The sequence below is a fragment of the Acomys minous genome (assembly GCF_964271855.1).
Source record: "Acomys minous genome assembly, chromosome: 11".
In the NCBI taxonomy this organism is placed as follows: Eukaryota; Metazoa; Chordata; class Mammalia; order Rodentia; family Muridae; genus Acomys; species Acomys minous.
In genome coordinates, this window is record NC_140492.1 from 24342341 (window position 1) to 24362710 (window position 20370).

Here is a 20370-nt window from a genome sequence, read left to right on the forward strand (position 1 = left end):
AGCAGTTAAGAACATCAAGTGCCCTTCCAGAGGACATGGCACCCTAGTCACTAGTATTGCATCTAACTACTTGGAAGTTTTTCTGATATTTAATATGGTTAGCATTGCAGGGGGAAATTAAACGATATGGGTATTGAGTATAGACTAAATGAATACTACTCTTATTCCAAAATAGCTAAGTTGCCAACATAAATATATACTAACTAACCTTTTGAGTATTCATTTATATTTTAAAATAAAAGGTAGCATTTCCTTAACTCTTATTCTCTTAAATATGAACTATAATATAATTAACATCATCTTCTATAACATTTCTTTCAAAATAATTGAATTTAGTTAGTAATATTCTAGATTGTCATAAAGATACAGGTATTTCTTCCTAATAGATAAACCAAATATGTGCAGAAAATGACATCTAAAATAATTCTATGTATATTTATATTATTTAAATGTTCTGGACTTTATGCTCACCCAGAGAGGATATTTTTTTAATATAAATGAAACAAAATAGGGAGTTGTGCATATTATAAGTTTATTCAGGGAATATCATTGATGCCAGGGAATATCATTGAGTTATTAAGTATTTAGTGTGCTAGCTGTCTCAGAGTAATGTAGTACTTAGGGAACAATTGGATATTATTTTACTTAGGAAGCTACTTAGTAAATCTTTTAAATTCATTAGTGTAGTGCAGTCACATAATAAAGAAACACGGGTTGCTACTGTTTCAAAATCATTTAAAAATATGTAGAGTTAGCAGGCTAATTCTTAAAACAATTACACTAACAAAATTAATATTGGAATATAAAGGTTCTGAGGACATTGGATCCTCAGAACATTTTTGAGATTCAATAATGTGTGTGTGTGTGTATGTGTGTGTGTGTGTGTGTGCAGTGTTTGCAGATTTCTGTGTAAGATGTGAATGCCCATTCGGGCAAAGCAGTTTTCAGAGCCTGGAGGTCAATGTCCTGTATTTGAATTTTTACTAGCTCATGTTGCCACTTATTTTTTGAGACAAAACTTCTCACCAAACCTAGAGCTTACCACTTTTTGTAGAATGACCAATGATCTGAGATCCCTCTATCTCCATGCCCCGATAGTGGAGGTGACTGAAGCTGCGCCACACATAGCATTTTTTCCTTGGGTGCTGGGTATCTAAGCTCAGGGCCCTACGCATGTGTAGGAGGCTCTTTGCCCACTGAGCTGTCTCCCCAGCTCTACCCTTCTTCTTTCTTTTAGAACCAAGCATGAAGATTTACAGAAAATTAAAAATATATCTGTGAAATCTCAAAGGAGTCCATGGGGAAGAAATGTCAGTATTGCTGCATTTTAACAAAACGTTGAGACTATTCTTTCCTGAGATGCTGTGGAATATAAGCTGCAGATGTGCTTACTCTGGTAAGAGACATAGTGCCAATTGCTGAATAACTCCCATAAACCGAACAAAAGACCCATCCCCACTCTACATTCTGATTAGTATCCTTGGTATAGTTACCAAGAAATATTTCAGTTTTGTTGTTAGGTGTTAATGGAGTGCTTTCAATAATACAGAAAGAACTGTATCTAAAGCATATAATAAAAATGTGGCTAACTCAAAGTTATGGGCTTTAAAATCATCAGAAAAGAAACAAGTTCATTGTGACACCGCCAGTGTCTGATGATGCCTATGTAACAGTGTGGCAACTTAGACACAACTTTACTTTCCTAAAAGATAACAGACCACTATGAGGAACAAGACCACACATTCAAGGGTTGCCATGTCCACTAGAGAAATCCAATAGGTTTTAGATTCTGTCAGTCAGTCAGTCACTTGGTCTCTCTGTCTTTCTTACTCATTCTCCTTATACACACATACATATGGAGAATTAGGGGGCATTTCTATGGACTTTAAAAGCTATTTTGCCTCTTTTGTAATGGATTTTTAGCATCAATCAGGGACATAATATTACTAAATTAATCACAAAAGCAGTGGTATCTCCAACTGGCAGGCCTGTAAGATACTCACTCATCAGTTGGTAGTGATTCAGAGTTGGCCAAGAAAAATATGCTGTTTTGATTTGCATTTCTCTGATGACTAAGGAGGTCGAGCATTTCTTTAAGTGTTTCTCAGCCATTTGATATTCCTCTGTTGAGAATTCTCTGTTTAGCTCTGCGCCCCATTTCTCTATTGGGTTATTTGGTTTGGTGGTGTTTAATTTCTTGAGTTCTTTATATATTTTGGATATTAGACCTTTGTCAGATGAAGAGTTGGTGAGGATCTTTTCCAGTCTGTAGGCTGTCGCTTTGTTCTCTTGACAGTGTCACCTGCCTTACAGAAGCTTCTCAGCCTCATGAGGTCCCATTTATTAATTGTTGATGTTAAGGCCTGGGCTGTTGGTGTTCTGTTCAGGAAGTTGTCTCCTGTGCCTATGAGTTCCAGACTCTTCCCCACTTTTTCCTCTAACTGGGTTAATGTCTGTGGTTTTAGGTTGAGGTCTTTAATCCACTTGGACTTGAGATTTGTGCATGGTGACAAATAGGGGTCTAATTTCATTTTTCTACATGTAGACATCCAGTTACACAACAGGGACATATGCTCAACCATGTTCATAGCTGCCTTATTCATAATAGCCAGAACTTGGAAACAACCTACGTGTCCCTCAGTAGAAGAATGGATAAAGAAACTGTGGTACATTTACACTATGGAATACTACTCAGCTATTAAAAACAAGGAATTTCCAAAATTTGTGGACAAATGGATTGAACTAGAAATTGTCATAATGAGTGAGTTCACACAGAAGCAAAAAGAGCTAAAGGTATATACTCACTTATATTGAGACACTAGTCTAAGGTGTACGTCCCCATGAAAAACTGTACCTACCAGGATAGTGGGTAAGAGGGGAGGACATCCTATTGAAACTTTAGGTGTGAGAAGCCTGGGAGAAAGAGGAAATAGAAGGATCCAGCGGGTCCTGGAAAACTACAGGCGAGTCTGGGCCCTGGGGTCCTCCGCAAACTGTGGCAACAGCCAAGGAAAAAATAGGCAGTAAACCTTGAACCCCTACCTGGACTAGCCGATGGACATTCTCCACTGTTGAGTGGAGAAGGAGATCTAACTTTCACACAAACTCTGGTGCCCCATATTTGAACATGTCCCTTGGATGGAGATGCCTGGTGGCACTCAGAGGAAAGATAATAGGTCACCAAGGAAAGACTTGATACCGTATGAGCATATTCAGGGGGAGGAGGTCCCCCTCAGACACAGACATAGGGGAGGGGAGGGGAGTAGGGGGGAAGTGGGAGGAAGGGAGGAATGGGAGGATACATGGGATGGGCTAACAACTGAGATGTAATATGAATAAATTAATAAAAAATGTAAAAAAAAAAAAAAAAGAAAAATATGCCAACTTGGATCAGAAGCTCCTTACCCTTATGACATAGTTTGCATACACTTACATACTAGAATTATTAAGAGGTAAGATAAAACTACTGTTGCCAACTTCTAAAAGTTAAGCTATTCACTTTCTTTCTGGCAAGGATGGCTTTTCCCCCTTTTCTTCTGGGAGAATTCACTTGAATATTTCAAGTTACATATGGCCTTTTATACAAAATTTTCATTTAGAGTAAGAGTCCCTCTCTCCACTGTGAGAGCATAGTATAGGTATGCATTAATATATTTTCTAGTAGCTTCTTTTAAACATGGAAAGAAAAACCAATCATACAATAACTGGGTCATTGGTATTAATAACTTGTCAGTTGTTGAATAAAACAATGGTGGAATAAATAACAGTTAAAACTTAAACATTTAGTGATCAAACTTTTTAAAATAATAAATCTATTTTAGCATATGAATTCTAGAATATATTACTAAAACAATAATTCTGATAGTATAGTAAAAGAGCACAGACTATCAGACTTCAATAACAAATAAGAAGACATTAAGCAAGGTTAAGAGCAAATATGTTTTATCAATTTCTAATGGCAAAGGACCCGAAATTAAAGAAAAATCACTTACTTAGAATTTCTAATGTGCTCTACATTTAAATATCTATAGCATGGGCTATTGCAGTACAGACATTTAGACCAGCAGCAATGTTCAGAGAGGACTTTCAGTGGGTGATGAAATCTAGTTTTGAAGGTATGGTGATGGTGAAGAACAAAGGACATTTAAGATAACGTTTACAGACTGAGCAAGTTGAGTGCAGGCACCCAAAATAGAAGCATCCTCATTATCCATCCAACTGTTCACTCAATCAAAATGTTTTCTGAGCATCTAATATGTACTGGGGACAAATCTGAGTGTATGAGACCGATAAGAGTCTGCTCTTGAAGAGCTTTCCTGATGGGAAATGTTGAGAGCAACGTCCAAGAAAGACACACTGAGAACATGAAGAGGGGAAGTGACAGAAGTGGAAGATAAGCAATGTGCTTCAAAAGTAAGATGTGTAGAGGTTTTTAATGATTAGGTCCATTGTGCACCGGGAAAACAAGAAGTCTAACAGGAGCCAGGGGTTTTGCTCAGAGAAATGGATGCATGTTAATGAACAGATGCGGCATAAGAAATGTGACATCTCTAAGAGTGTTGCCACACGCCTTTAACCTGAGCGTTTGGGAGGCAGAGGCAGGTGGATCCTTGGAGTTCTAGGCCAATCTATTTTACATAACAAATTCCAGGAAAGCCATGGCTATATAGCAGAAAAACCTGTTTCTAAGGAAAAAGGAGAAAGGAATTTTTGAGGTTTTGAGGTTTTGCTATGCTTTGAGACTGTCTGTCAGTAATATATGCACGTAATTCAGCTTGTATGGAAACAATAGCAAAACTACAGATATTTGGACACCGGAGTGAATGACCTTTCCATCATTTAAAACAATCAAAGAAAGAATATTAGATTCTCAGTAATAAAGACACCAATGAAAAAAAGAGTGGTTAGAGAATAAGTAAAATGCTCAATAGTTAATATTATATGTATGAAAAGATTTGTTAAGTATTTTAGCATGTCCTGTGAGAGGCTCCACCAAGCAACAGATCTAAACAGGTCCTGAGATTCTTGGACAAACATAGGGCAGAAAGGAGGGAGCTTTGTGGAAGAGGAGGGGGAAGGATAGAAGGATCTGGAATGAGACTGGACCTCCACAAGAAGATCTACAGAGCCAACTAACTAATCAGGGCCCAGAGAGGCTTGGGGAGACTGAAGCACCAACCAAGAACCATACATGGCCCGGAACTAGGCCCCCTACACACATGTACCTGATGGGTAGCTGGGTCTTCATGTGAGTTCCTCAGTAAGCGGATTGAGGGCGGTCTCTGACATGGACTCGGTTGCCTGATTTTTGATCATTCCCCCCTAGAGTGCTGCTTTTTCAATATGCCCACAGAGGGAGAGCATGTGCTCAGTCCTGATAAGACTTGATGGACTTTAATGGGTTGGTGTGTGGGTCCCCTTTTCTGAGGGTAAGGTGGGGGGGGGGGAAGGGAAAACAAGTAGGGAGAGTGGGACAGGGAGAAGAAAAGGGAGGGAGCTACAAGAAGGATGTAAAGTGAATAAATAAATAAATATAACTAGGGACTTATTCTGACAATGGGCTCCTGCCCCCACATGGTGATCACTTCCCCCTGGTGGGGCAGCCTTGCCAGGCCACAGAGGAAGAAGATGCAGGCAGTCCTGATGAGATTTGATAGGCTGAGGTCAGATGTTAGGGGAGGAGGGCTTCTTTTTCTGAGGACTAGGGAAAGGATGGAGGGGGCATGAGGGAGAAGACGGTGGTACTCGGAGGTGATGAGGAAGGAGGCTACAATTGGGATATAAAGCGAACAAACACGTTTTAAAAACTCAAATAAAATTCAGCAAATAAAAAAAAGAGAAGAGCAACACAAAAATTTAGCTTTTTTTTTTTTATAATAGCATCTCATATAGCTCAAGCTGACCTTGAAAACATCACAGAGCCACAGAAAACTCTTGCCTCCCCTGCCCCCGTGCCAGTGTGGCAGATCTGTACCACTATGCTCAGCTTAGTACTACTTTCAAATGGAAACTGATCCACAGGTAACATACTACATAACTGACAATATAGTGTGAGAACTGAAAACATTGAATACTTGTAAATGTATTTCCGTGCAAATTAAGAAATATTGAAATGCGGTCAGGAAAAATTCTAAACAATTTCTTAAAACAGTTAATAAGCTGTGTATCTCTCAATCATTCCGTGTGCATTTTTATTTTAGACTTAAAATGTTCACTTTATTTCTTGGGGTTTAAGAATTTTTCTTGTCTTATTTCCAAATTTCTACTTCAGAGTGCTTACAATATTGATGAAATGAAACACAAGTTTGTTACGTTAAATGTAAAAATTTCAAACCTGCTTCCATACATTCCTCTAATCTGTTTTCTTCTGTTAACTCTGAGAACGAACTCTATGTTCAGAGAACGGCTATCAAAAAGTCTACATTAATCATGAGGCACTAAGAAGTTATATTTGTCTGAAGTTCTGAACATAGGGGTGAGTTTTTTATATGATGCGCCAACATATTTGAACATACATGCACATCAAATTAAACTTGAAACAAACATTTCTACCCTAACCCGAAAAAAAAAAGCATTTCTTTTACACTCATTCATCTAACTTGCTGCATGTTGGATACGTGTGTGTGTGTGTGTGTGTGTGTGTGTGTGTGTGTGTGTGTGTGTTTTCTTCCTGATTTATGCTCAATTAAGAATCTGGCCACAGTGGTAAAGCATGAAAATTTTAAATCAATATTTAACATACCTCTAATTTTTATTGGTTCATAGAGTCACTGCTAGAATTTTATGCGAAGACACAAAGCATTTCTTAAGCTTGTGCCTATAAAGAATATAAATTTATTATATGGAGAGTATTCTTTATAATTTAAAAACTACATATTTATAGTGAGGATACTTCGTTATACACAGTACTAACCTATCTCCAACGTGCTTTTGAAATTGCTAAAGCATTACTGTGTAAAGGCGAGTTGAGGATGGCAGTATTTTGAAAGTATAATCTTGCTTAGAAATGAGATAAAACTGTCAAGCTGTGTGTTTAATCAGCAAAGCTGCAGACTGCCTAGGCAAGCTTTGGGAAGACTGGCACTAAAGCAAACACAACGACACAACTATTGATTCACCATCCTGAACAGTGAGTTCTCATTTGTAACAGAAATAATGATGGAGAGGGAAATGCTGAATGAAAGTAATGAAATGTTGCTTTTAAGTTTAATTATTAAAAACAGAACAGGTGAGAAAACATGACTGGAAAAAGGGACTCTTTTAGTCACACATTTTGACACAACAGTTTTTTAAAAAATATTATTTCCACTTAAAATATTTTTGCTGAAAAATTACATGTATTAACAAGCTGGACCTTACATCACTATATCATTATATTAGGTATATTAATAAATGAACACATAAAATTACATTTTAATATTCTCAGTGATTTATAAATGAGCATGTTATTCAAAAACACTCCTTTCAAAGGTCTATATGGCTAGCTCTTGCAAGGTCATATTTTAGTTGTAAAAAAAACATAAAGGAGAAAGAGTTATTAAATATCACACTCACTTGACTTAAAAATCTATAGCCCCCATGGAAGAATGTGAAATCATGGAAAGCTAACCAATGTCTGCAATGTTTTTTTTTAACATATTGCCTGCACCTGTATATAATTGTAATTTCCCAAAGCATTACTAAATAGGTCAAAGGTTGTAGAGTTACTTCACATAGAGAGCTCTTTAAATACAGAATGCTAGTGTCTCATTTTAAGCATACACTCAATCTGTACCTAAAATTAGCAATGTGAGGAATGTTATCTGGTCTGTCATGGCCGCGAATTGCCTGATATCTAGAGGCACAAAAGAAATCTTAAGCATGGGACCATTCAAGGAAGCTGTGAAATAAAGAGGAAGCAGGACCAATGAGACATATCAAAGTTCCAGTATTTTCCTTAGCTCGGCAGAACTTTTTTGAAATTCATCCTAAGGGAGAGGATACAGGAAATTGTGCACTATAATGCAAAGACCATTAAACTTCGTGTCTCTCAATAACCTAACACGTGTTGAGTCCTGGCATTCCAAAGAGTAGGGTAACGTAAACTTAGTATGAATTTTTGCGAATGTGAGAGATGGGCAAATAGAATTCGAATTTATTATCATAATTGTTTACTACTAAAATCCAAATCTAAGATTAGAAAATGTTGCCACATGAAACTTAAAAAGTAGCTAAAGATGAGGCAAATGAAGCAGAGATAAAACACAATGACAAATGTGGACAAAGAGGTAGAAAACTGTGCACATTCCACACGTTATTTGGAAGCTATAATGGCAAGGGAATTTAAAATGTATACAAAAGTGTTACTTACTGACACTTTAGCAAAATGTAAGTAAGCTAGTCATAAGTGAATCAATAGGTATGATTCAAATAAATAATATATTATCATACTTTCTGAATTTATCAGATGCGCACCAACATTTTGCTAAGAGGTTTTAGTGGCACCTTCTAAAACCTTCATGTCTATGCCCTTTTAGGTAACTGAAAAGTAATTTCAACTTTTACTTGGAATCTTTGTGGAAAATTTGGCACCACCCTGTGTGTGCAGCCTCCATTGGGATTCCTATTATTTTCTCTCTTTCCGCATACTCGGAGAAATAGTCTATGGAAACATAGCAATACCCAATTGAGCAAAAGATACAAAGAGCTTTTCCCATACCAAATGTCACACAAAGCGGATGACAGTAAAATTCAGCAATATCTGACTGGACATTATTTCTCCTCACAGTAATGTGCATGGTATACCAATGCCACCAACTTCAACTTACTCAAACGCCATTAAACTCCAATTTTAATGTTGTGAAGAATAAGATAAACATACAAATAGGTAATGTACTTTAAACACCCAGGGATCATTTCTAAAAAAAGACAGTCCAAGAAGCAATGTAAGATTTCAAAGTGAATGAGGATGGCTGGATATCATTGTGTACACGAAATAAAAAATTAACTGGGATAATAATAATAGTATCACAATTCGAATCCTGACAGAAAGCAATTGCAGTTGATTTTAATTTCATATGTTCCAGATCAACATAAGGGTTTGCAGCTGATCTTAACTTCATAAATTCCAGATTGACATAAGGATTTCATTACATGAGTATTGTCTGTCAAGCCACATGAGTTTTAAAGATGAGTATAAGCTATTTTATATTCTACTATATGAACCTCAATCACAATAAGACTCAGGTGAAATTTTTTGTTCTTCATCTTTTATGTGCACTTGGTGACATCATTACCCATATATATGTGTGTATATATATGCATATATTTATGTGTGTGTGTGCACATGCGTATGTACACACCACACACACACACACACACACATACACAACTTCGGGAAAACTTCCAGAGCACAGTGAGTCACTGGAACTTTGTATAAAATTTAAGATTATGACATCACAGAATCATAACATCGAATGGCTTGGATTTTTTGAGGAGTGTACATAACAGACCAATTCAATATCTGAAATAAATTACACACATAGAATTTGTATGTTTGGAAATGTTTTCAGTTCATGTAGTTTGGCTCTTCATTTTAGATATATCCTTTGTCCTTTGTCTGGGAAGTTGATATTCAATCTGATAGCATAACCAATCAATCTCTCTGCTTTGGCGATTTTCTGCTCACAAACCTTGTCTGAGTCATGAGTGGCAGAGGAGACAAATCTCTAGTCATCCCTTAACTATGCAAAGTCGACAAGTCTTCGCTCTTTTCTTTCACTGTATAATTCTATGTTGATGAACACATTGAGTAATGCTTTGATGAATAACGGAAAGATACCATTTCCTTATGGGAACTTTGATTTGCAAGCATTTTTTAATCACGCTAAAACAGGATGCCCAATGAGGAAATCCTTCTGCAGATACTTTCAGAAAGTCCTACTTTTGTAAGCACTACTACAAATGTGCAACCAAACCCCTATTTTTCACATCCCCTTTCTAAGTTTTACGTCCCACAATTCTCTTACTTCCATTTGCTATGTGTTTTAATTTTCTGAAACTTTCTTCCCTAGCAATTTTTTATGCTTGCCCTCATTACTTCTTTGTAGCTGCTCAATTTCAAAAGAAGGCAGAAGTAAATCAAACACATGGATATTTGATCTAAATAAAACATTTCTAGTTTTTCTTATTAGATTCAATTCCTAGGATAATGTCTTTCATATCTCTTTAGGCATATTTTTGGTTTCCTTTTAGGTTGTCATGTTTTAGTACATAATATTGATTTAATTTGTGCTCAGATAAACATAAAAAGATCCTTCTGGTCATTTGAAATGAGAAAGAGAAAACCACCTAAATCCCTTTCTCCTTTCTTCCTTCTTCCCTGCCCCACTTTCTTATAGATTAAATAATGAGAAAAAATTTAAACTTGAATTAGCTTTTTTAAGATTTCTAAATATTTCCATAGAAATATAAATTCCATCCGTCTTCAACTTTGTTAACTTTGCACCTGATAAACACACATACACAAAGCCCCACCATTTCCTTTTTTCCTAGTGAAAGTTTTAAAAGCCCTGAGAGACAGTCCCTTGATACTTACAACTTCCTATCATTAATCCACTTCTGAATACGAATAAATACTTTTGAATGACCTCATTTTTTATTCATTATGAATGACTGGCTTTGATAAAAGATCTTGAGTCCTAATGCTAAGTTTAAAGATGAGTTCCCAAATTTAAAGCATAAGCCACAGCTACAGTGACTAAACAGGGAAAGAACCATGCTGCCATTGCATCTCAACTTTCAAGTTCCTCAAGCTTACAATCGCCCTTGTTGTGTGTGTCTGTGTCTCATTGTAAGCTTGTGTTTTTCTAATATAATTCCTAAATTCCTGTGTATTTTATAACTGGGGTACAGGATTTGCTTGGTTGTGATCTTGTATGGAAATCTGGAACTGTTTGAAATCCAGGAGGCCAGATGCAGAGACCCCACTGAACTATCAATCTTACAGAGCATCTGAAAGCTCTGTTATAACACCAGATTTTTAGTAGTCCACAGCTGCCCTGCAAAAAGACCTCAAGTTTTGTGTGCTAGTTTATTTTTTATTATTATTAACATGGAGCATTTTGTTTCTCATAAGCTGTTTATTGTCCTTTTATATTTATTTATGTCTCTAGATAGAAAAACCCAAGATTTAAAAAATGTAACTATTTTATTTGTGTAGTAGATATTATACCCAAAGGACATATTTTATTAGTATTTTATCTTTTTGGAAATAATATTAAATTTTTGACAAGAATTTGGATGCTCTTGTAACAACAACAACAACAACAACAACAACAAAAACTTGTGCGTTTTTGCAAACTTCAATTTGGGAATGTCTGGCGTTGAGTGTATTTTTCTCTGTTCCTAAGAGACTTATATTTTTAGGAGAAAAAGGAAGCGAAAATACCCGGAGGTTCTTTCTGTTTCCAGCTGAAGTGCAAAAATACAGAGTGGCTCCTCCATATTAAAATTATCATAAAACATTAATTATATGATTAAATAAAAATGTGTCTCAATTTCAAGACCAGGTCCTCAAGTAATACAATATATTATTTGTGTTTTGTTCTTGAACTTAATAAAGACAATGATTGGTATTAAATAGACAAAATAATAAAGTGTGTGTGTGTGTGTTTGTGTGTGTGTGTGTGTGTGTGTGTGTGTGTGTGTGTGTGTGTGTGTAAGAGAAAGGCGACAGAAGCAAGGAGGGAGAAAGTAAAGTATGAGTGGCAGAAATGGAGGCGAATGAAGGAGGAAAGACAGAGAGGGGGGGGTTTCCTATTAGATTTTTTTGAAAAAACAATGTTCATCATCTTCCTTATTTCATTCCAGACACTCAGGCACAGTGTGGCTGAACCTATAAAAGTGCAAACTTGGGCCAGATTCAGGTGAGATTCTAACGTTGAGGTTAATACTCAACAGCTGAGCTCTCTAGTTCATCTTTTCGCTTTTCTGTCAATTTTCCTAGATGTTGGAGGACAAGAAGAATATATGTAGCTTACATGATTTCAGGAGAAAAATTTCCAGAACAGACTTCATTTTCATTTTGTGATACATACTTTCAAGGCTGAAATGCTCCTCATACTTGAGCTGTGAGGACCATGTCCACTGATCTATTTTCCATCCTTGTCCCTAACATTCTAATAGAAAACCCAACTAGGAGAGTTTTCCCCATGTTTGTCTGCTTCATGCCTTACCCTTTGTCTCCTTCCTGGTTGCAGTCTTCCAAGGCTGTGGGTGTTGTTTAAAACTAGAACCCCACTATACTTAAGTCTCTGTCCTGGTGCTTGATATTAGGACCCTCTCATGCCAGTTGTATTTGCCTACTGCACAGCTCAGTTCTTTTCTTCTGTGTAACCTGCTTTTGTGGCTCCCACGCTGTGTATTCTGTTTTAAATTCTACTTACATTGGCTTCTTTATGTCATTCTCTCTGAATCATCATACTTACCAGCATCTTCATTAGTGGTATCTTTATTTTACTATTAAACAAGAGAAACTTCTATGCAAAGAATGCCAAGTTGTATAATATTCCATTTAAAATTATTTTTCTTTTTTTTTGAAACCATAACCCTCCCAAATACCCAGCCACTCTCTTTTTGAAATTTATGGCCTCTGTTAAAATTAATTTTTGTTACATGTACATATTTTGATAAATTTCTAAGTACAACCTGCTAAGTCAGTATAATGTTACACGGCCCCTCACCCCTACACAAAGAGTTACACAGAACTCAGAAACCCCGAGAGTGGGAGACATAATCTTCCCATGGGAAAAGTACGCAGATTGGTCATAATATTTTTTTTAAAAGAATAGCTGAAGCTGGGCCTAGGGACGCAAGGCTATAATCCCAGCTATTCCTGAAGTAATAGGATCAAATGTTCAAAGTCAGCCCAGGAAACCTGGTATGATCCTGTCCTAAAGAGTATGAAAAGGAGAAAAAACAGTGGTTGAATTTCTACATTCCTTGGTTTTCATGTGTGTAAAATATGATCTGTATTGTTTTTCTCCCATGATTCTACTTCTGATATATCACTGTTCTCCACTTATTCAACACAATTTCCTTTCCCCTTTTACACCATCTATTCAAGTTTTGTTCTTATTCCCCAGTGATCTCATCTTATTCTCTCCTGGGTTTTCCTTGTTTCAATAAAAACACATTGAATTGTGTTTGTTGTTTTTGTTTAACCTGCTGTTATTTTTCTGGGAGGCTTCAATGGCCATATGGAAAGATGTCAGCAACCCTAGCCCCTGAATTCAAAGTACTATGATCCTTAATCCAGATTGGAGCCTTGTATTAGACTTAATTAGTTTATATCTAACTTTTTCTATATCTGATTCCTCTTGGATTTCCTGAGAGTTTTTTGTTACGTTGATGTCTAATTATAGTATATGGAAATATTAATAATAGCCAATATCAATTCAGTATCATCTTCTACTATTCTATTCTCTCTCTAGATAAAAGTAAGAGATATTTTAGAGTCATAGAATTATTACTATTGTTTTTTGTTAATTACGGCTGTAAAACTTAGGGTTCCATATGTTATGCATATACTCTAATAGAACTTTATGCCAACCCATTATCTGTAGCCTCCCATTCTTCCCATATATGTTCTTTATTTTGCTTTTCTTGCTAAGCACAAAATTTGTTTAAAGGAATATATCTTAAAACTGTTCACTCTATTATGTTTCTGTCACTTTGCTGAGAGTTTGTCTTTCTTCTGTGGCACTAGCCCTTTTCTTCTGCTGGATCTTTCAATGAAAGGAAAGGTCTCAATAATAAAGGGCATTCAAATCCTTCATTTCTTCAGTGTGTGGTATGGCGCCAAGGTTCCTGGAAATTGGAAGTATATTACTCCTATGTAAATGCTCATACTGTTTGGTCACTTTTAGACATGAGGCCATAAACATCCAGAGAGATTGCTTTAGGTTGAAATTTACAAGAGTCTCCAAAATTATGCATAGTCCTTCAGAGTTCACTGCAAGAAATATTATGCTCTTCTAAGCAGAATCAATATCTAATCACTTTAACAAACTGGAGGTTGAATGTGTTACTCCTCCAATTTGCAAGTCTGGTACTGAGCAATTAACAATAGACTCAGGGACGTGTGCTTATGCATTCAGAACTGTAGAAAGCATAGATCTCGATTTCTTAGCTTCAGATCACACACCACGATGAAGCAAAGATTTGAGAGAAAGACTTGGATAACTTGGGCACAGTCATCCACACACAGGCTGGTATGTTGAAGGATGCTGGGCATGCTGACATTCATCCACACACAGGCTGGTATGTTGAAGGATGCTGGGCATGCATATGGGTGCTGGAAAGGTGGCTAAATGATAGAGTGGATAGCCAGGACCACAATTTTTTTAAAAAAATGAAATTTGCATGTCTATTTCGTTCAGTGTCATACCATCAGTATTTACTTCCAAAAATAAAATTACAAACCACTATCAATTTAATTCTAGAAGAAAAAGAAGCTAGTTGCCATGGATACTAGAGGCCAGAAGAGTAGGAAATCAAGGGAAGCATGGGCAAAGTAGTGTTTTTGAGAACAGCCTCAACCGCACGAGACCCCCTATCAATAAAAACATAAAACAAACCAATCAATTTGGCTCCTAACAAAGTAGAATCTTTATCAATCTTTTTTGTTTGTTTGTTTTTTTATTTTCCTGGACAGGGTTTCTCTGTGCTGTAGCAGGAAGTAACAAGTGACTACCCATGCACACTGACGACAATTTGAATTTTCAACTGAAAATCCTACTGAAAGTCTAGCGAGGCACTCATGATCAGCATGCACAAGGTCGCATGAGCCATGCACACTAATCACATGATGACACGACAGGGGCGAGAACTTTGACAGCCTACGGGAGTTCAGGGAGGGGGGTATAAAGAGTTGCCTTATTTCAGCAATAAACAAACTTCTGCTTTGCCCCAGAACTTCCTGAGGGCCATTCAGGGGGGTGGGCACTGCAGCACTGTGTAGCCTTTGCTTTCCTGGACTCACTTTGTAGACCAGGCTGGCCTCAAACTCAAAGTGATCAGCCTGTCTCTGCCTTCCTGAGTGCTGGGATTATAGGCATGTACCACCTTGCCCAGCTTCCTTTATCAATACTTTTAAGAAATAATAATAATAAAAAACCCTAAGTAATGAACACTATGGTTTTGATAAAGTCAGATAAAAGCAAAAATGTGTTCATCATAAGTTTTGTTATCTTAAGCAATTGTTTTTTGGTTTCTCTTCTAATCCTATGAACTTTAGCATTTTAAATTAAACTGATTCTGAAAACATGTATATATCTAAAGAAAAAAGGAGCAAGCATGAAATCCATGGAGGCCATACTAGACCCTATAATTGAACACTGTCTATGACTAGACTGATACAATGACAGTGAAGAAGAGAACATTTTCAGATTCATGGCAAAAGGCTCTAGGTAGAGAACACTCTTATGTCAAAATCCTCTAACAAGCATTGTATATGATACACAAGTACAATCATGTATTACCCCACATAAATCTAAATAAAATGAATTCACCAATAATTAGCTTTCCTTAGTGTACAAAATTTATGAAGTCATCTTTTTATATAACCTCAATTTATAATGGGACACTTTCCAGATATTCCAACCGTAAGTGACTAAGAGTCACTTTCTGTATAGACTAAGCAAGAGTGTTGTGATTTGTGGGTGAACCTAGATTGTGCCATCTCGGACATGTTAGGGGGTGCTTGAGAGAAAGAAATGATCTAGATCTCTAGATGAAATTGACTTACTTTATTTCACTTTAGTTAAAGGAGAGTAGTATAGCTCCAGATGGAATTTCTACTTGGAGATCAGCCTTTGTTCTGTGGTGTGCTGGAGCCCTCCACTTTAGGCATCTTATGTGTTAGAAAGACTCAGCAACCAATGGTACATACTATGGAATCATGGACTTAGAATCACGTCGTACATGGCCTTGACTTTCTGCTTACCATCATTTTTCTGCCTCTGCAGTTACCCTAAAAAAGGCTTTAACTGTAACACATAACATGCCACAATTTACTGTGGTACATTTGAACTTAGGAAAACTAGGTTTTCAAATCATAAACTTAGAATAAACTGAAAATGTTATAATCCTTGAAGGTGACTCATTTGTAAAACTCATACAATTCTAGTATAATTCTCAGTGTAGCTAGTGTTTAAAACATTTGTTTTATGATTACTTCATTTAATAATAAGCTTTTGGATCTCCAGCTACTCTCTATAATTTACTTCTTTTTCCTCTGGAAAACTAAGCAGAGCGTCTAATTATACATTATTTTTAAGGAACTGCATCAAATATAAACATTTAAAATAAACTGTTGGAAATGTCCACTTGAACTCCATTTCCTTTTAAGCAGCTGAGTTTAGCCCAGCACCCTTCAATGGGTCATTTGTTATGTCAGCCGACAATGGAGCACATCAAAAGAGCTTGTCAGGAATTGATTACATTTCTCCACCACCATGATTCACAGTGCTATAGGGACAATGACGTAAGTGCTGTAACTGCTTGACTTTGGTGAAACTGTGCATTTAAGTAAACAGAGTTCTTTGTTGTTCAGCACCCTGATGGGCATATGCACAGTAAGCATCATGAGATGTAACCAGATCTTGCTTTATTGTCAGTCTGACTAGACTCACAAAAACCGTACTTTTGCGTCAACTGAAGTTCTGGGGAACAGCTGCTGATCCCACATCGAAATGAAAAACATTTGAGTTGTTTTGATTTATATTAGCTTCCAGGGGATGGGAGAAATGAACAAATGGATGCCTAGTGTAAACAAAAAAAAACATTTCTACAACCTGTGTAAAGCAATTGTTCTGAAAAGTCTAACATACTCTTTTTATTGAACCATCATGAGAGTGTGCTGGTACCATGTTGTTAGCAGGGACAGCCAGTGTTCTAGCCAGTACTCTAACAGGCCAGCAGGAATGTCACTGAAAGCAGCAGTGCTCTGGAGCTGAACTTTGTCATCTGTAATAGTCAATCGAGGCAGTAGAATATTGTAGTAAGATGGCACATGGCGAGCAATGAACATCATGTCAGTGGCACACTGTCTGAATGGTCTAAGAATATACCCTTTCCACGCGAGTTCTGTAAGAGGGTAGATGCCACAATATCATGGGCTTGAGAGTTCCTTGTATGAAATAAAGTGAAAGGGGATAATTAGCAGTCTAGTAATCCTTTAATTCACTATTACAGCCTCCTGTAAAGTAGCTACGTATAGTTTTAAAGGTCATATATATGCTTTGGTGAGAAAGGACCAGTCCTTTAGGAGTTTGAATTCTCATAGGATCTTGTGACAATAGATCATCAGGCTAACTTATAACCATGCCAGCTAGCATGATTGATTAGCAACACACGAACAAAAAGCCTATGGGTTTAAAGGTACATTTCCTTCCTCTCCCAACCAGGCCTCTCTCTGCCTTTTATTCAATGTGTTTTTCTCCCCCTCCCCTCTTTTTTCTTCCTTTCCTATTTTAATGGTCTCTGACCTCGGTGAAATTGTGAAGGATTAGGCACATTACAGATGGTAATATGCCTCCCTTCAGGAAGCAGGGCTTAAAAGTTAAAATTTTCAGTAGTGCATGCTGTCTTTTTCTCTATTTTATGGTCCCTTTGAAAAGACTGCACCAGTCTGTGTTAGCAAATAGCAGTGAAATATTACTTTGGTAGGGGTGTAGAGTTTCATCCTTGTAAGTTAGGACATCTGACACAGGGTGCCAGACTATCTTAAACTCCTGTCATAGTTGTAAACTCAGTAGACAATGACATGGGTTTGAGTTCATTTTAAGGACCAAACGTTCTTAAACTTGTGTTCAACAGTTTGAAAATAACATATATTAGAAGTTCACATTCTCAATTAAAGTACACAAAGAATTAATTTTTAAAAATTATAATGACCATAATTAAAATTTTACTTTCACTGAAGGATTCCACTCCAAAAATAAGCAAAGAAAAAATTCAATTCTAAATTTCCACCTTGGTTCTTGTAAAGAGGAAACTGAAAGCTTGTTAAATCCAAAATAGACAGCTATAGAGTTAGAGAGAGTTTACCTACTTTTAACGTATTTAAAAGGTGATGATTCTGTGGAACATGAATCATTTCTTTGAACTCATTATATTGAGAACACCATATTAAATTCAAGAAAACTGAAGAAATAGACTAATGCTTAACTATCTTGGCACAACTGACGTTATATTCTTACTTATCTCCAAAGCACAGAGTTGACATAACTACATTCTTATTTTGCCCCATATGTATGCATGTATCACATATCTTGCTGTTCAAAAAACACAAGCATGTTTCATGCTTTTTAATATTCTTATTGTTTGTTATAAAAGTTGTCATAAATATCAATTCTGAAAATATTCAAATATTGCAACAACAGCCAAAAAATTGGATTAAAAATTTTTACTACAATACTAGGAAACAATATGTCCTTTAAAATATTAATTATTGAAGTAAACAACACTTAGAAATACTAAACAGATATCTAATTTTAAAGTGACATACATAACATGAACAATGTGTAGTAGCTAGATTTGGTGTCATGCCCTAGTAGACCAGGATACATAGAGGTTAAAGGATCACATAAAGTGAGGAATTTGAGACAATTCAGGAGAACCCAAGAAGAGCCTATACATAGAATTAGAACGCATGGTGTGTCAAATTACTAAACTGCAAACTTTGTGTACTACAGACATGAACTTCCTATGAGAAGACTTAATACTTGCTATTTACTTCAGGTCTATGTCAAAGGAGCACATCTAACTTTCAGCAATTTAAAATTCTATGCCCAAGGATAAATACCTCTGTATAGTTTTCCACCCTTTGTAGGAGGCTTAATCTCTGAGTTAGTACTTTCCTTTGTGCAAGTCATTAGGCAACTTGAAACACTCATGCACATTCCAATAGATGGAATCATCTAATAAAGTTACCAAAATAAGAGCAGAAAGGGATTATTCTAATGGGTGGAAATACGAGGTATTTTCCGAGGCAACAAAAACCAACCCCCCTCCAAAAACCCCCAAATTCTTTCACCTTCAAAGGCAGAGAGGTCTACTTTAATTGTAATACCTACAGGCACACACTGGGGGGAGGGGAGACAGCAAAGAAACAGACAATATGGGGCTATGGGCCTGATTCTGAAAACAAACTTTTGAGAAGAAAAGGACGTTTTATTTCATAAAACCAACAGAATTCTGGTATTTTAGAATGGGTATATAGAATGTTACCTCTTTTGACTGCATGGACTCTATCTACTCAGCCACTAAGGACAATTAGTGTCATTGTATGAGCAGCAGGCCACTAGACTCAAATGGAGGGATAAACAAAATACTTAATGAGAACAGATATACCACACAGGGTCTATTTTTGGCCCAAGCACAATGAAACAGCTAGACAAAATTCCAAGAACTGGTTGTTAGTACAGGAACTATCCACCCATAGACATGTCTAAGTAGTCTAAGCAAGTCCTGGTCTCCCTACAAAACAACTCCGTTTCCTTGGGGCATTACCACATTTCTGTTGCTCATTTCCTGATATGGTCAAAAATCAGGTGACTATGTCTTATACTCTTTGAGCATAGCCTTTCGAAAAAATAAAGATTCCTTTAAATACTGGTCAATGGCGTTCATTTTTACCTGGCCCATGTTCCGTTGTGTCAGACAATAGGGTCATGGGTATATTTTTAAAACAATTGCTTGGCAGAAATTAAATATCTCTGAGATGTCTTGAAGTTAAGCCTTTGAGATATTAGGAAGGGCTTAGTTGTTCTGATCATGAGGGATTGTTAAAAATGTCATTTTTGGTGTCTTTGGTAAAATTCATATCGATAGATTTGATTTAAAAAAAACCTAGATTTTATAAATTCACACATTGAAAAGGACATTTAAAGAATTTCAAGAATGCTAGAAGATGAAATAAGAATGTTTTTGTTCTTGTAAATTAAACTAATACCTAAAACATGGTATAATTTTGGTATTTGAAAGTTCTGTGTGTGTGTGTGTGTGTGTGTGTGTGTGTGTGTGTGTGTGTGTGCGTTAAACACTGTTTCACCCACTTGTAGCTATTACAACCTGGAACTCACTATATAGACACAGTCAACCAAAAACTGGCTGTGATTCTCTTCCCTCAAGCCTCCTAAGTGAAAGCCACTATGTGAATAGCCAATAGGCAAAAGCCTAGATGTGAGCCACTGTGCCTAGTCCAATATACGTTTGTTATCCTGTAACTGATTTTATCCTACCTGAAAGTGGCATAAGAACGAACAAATAAGTGACATACTTGATCAAAAGTACGTCAACATAAGAAATAGAGTTTAACTGATGATA

The 20370-nt window shown here is 36.5% G+C and overlaps 1 protein-coding gene and 2 long non-coding RNA genes across 8 annotated transcripts in view; 2 read left to right on the forward strand and 1 right to left on the reverse strand.

Moving 5' to 3' along the window:
- LOC311608355 overlaps window positions 1-4370 on the forward strand; it is a 30771-nt gene extending 26401 nt beyond the window's left edge. Inside the window, exons 2-3 of the long non-coding RNA XR_014782919.1 lie at window positions 1238-1396; window positions 4116-4370. This is a non-coding gene — a long non-coding RNA (uncharacterized lncRNA). The remainder of the gene's footprint in view (window positions 1-1237; window positions 1397-4115) is intronic.
- Window positions 1-20370, reverse strand: part of ROBO1 (roundabout guidance receptor 1) — a 994953-nt gene that overhangs the window by 598848 nt on the left and 375735 nt on the right. The window lies entirely within an intron of this gene.
- LOC311608354 lies at window positions 8513-14958 on the forward strand. The gene is made up of 3 exons (XR_014782918.1): window positions 8513-9225; window positions 11851-11906; window positions 14696-14958. It is a non-coding gene; the product is annotated as an uncharacterized lncRNA (long non-coding RNA).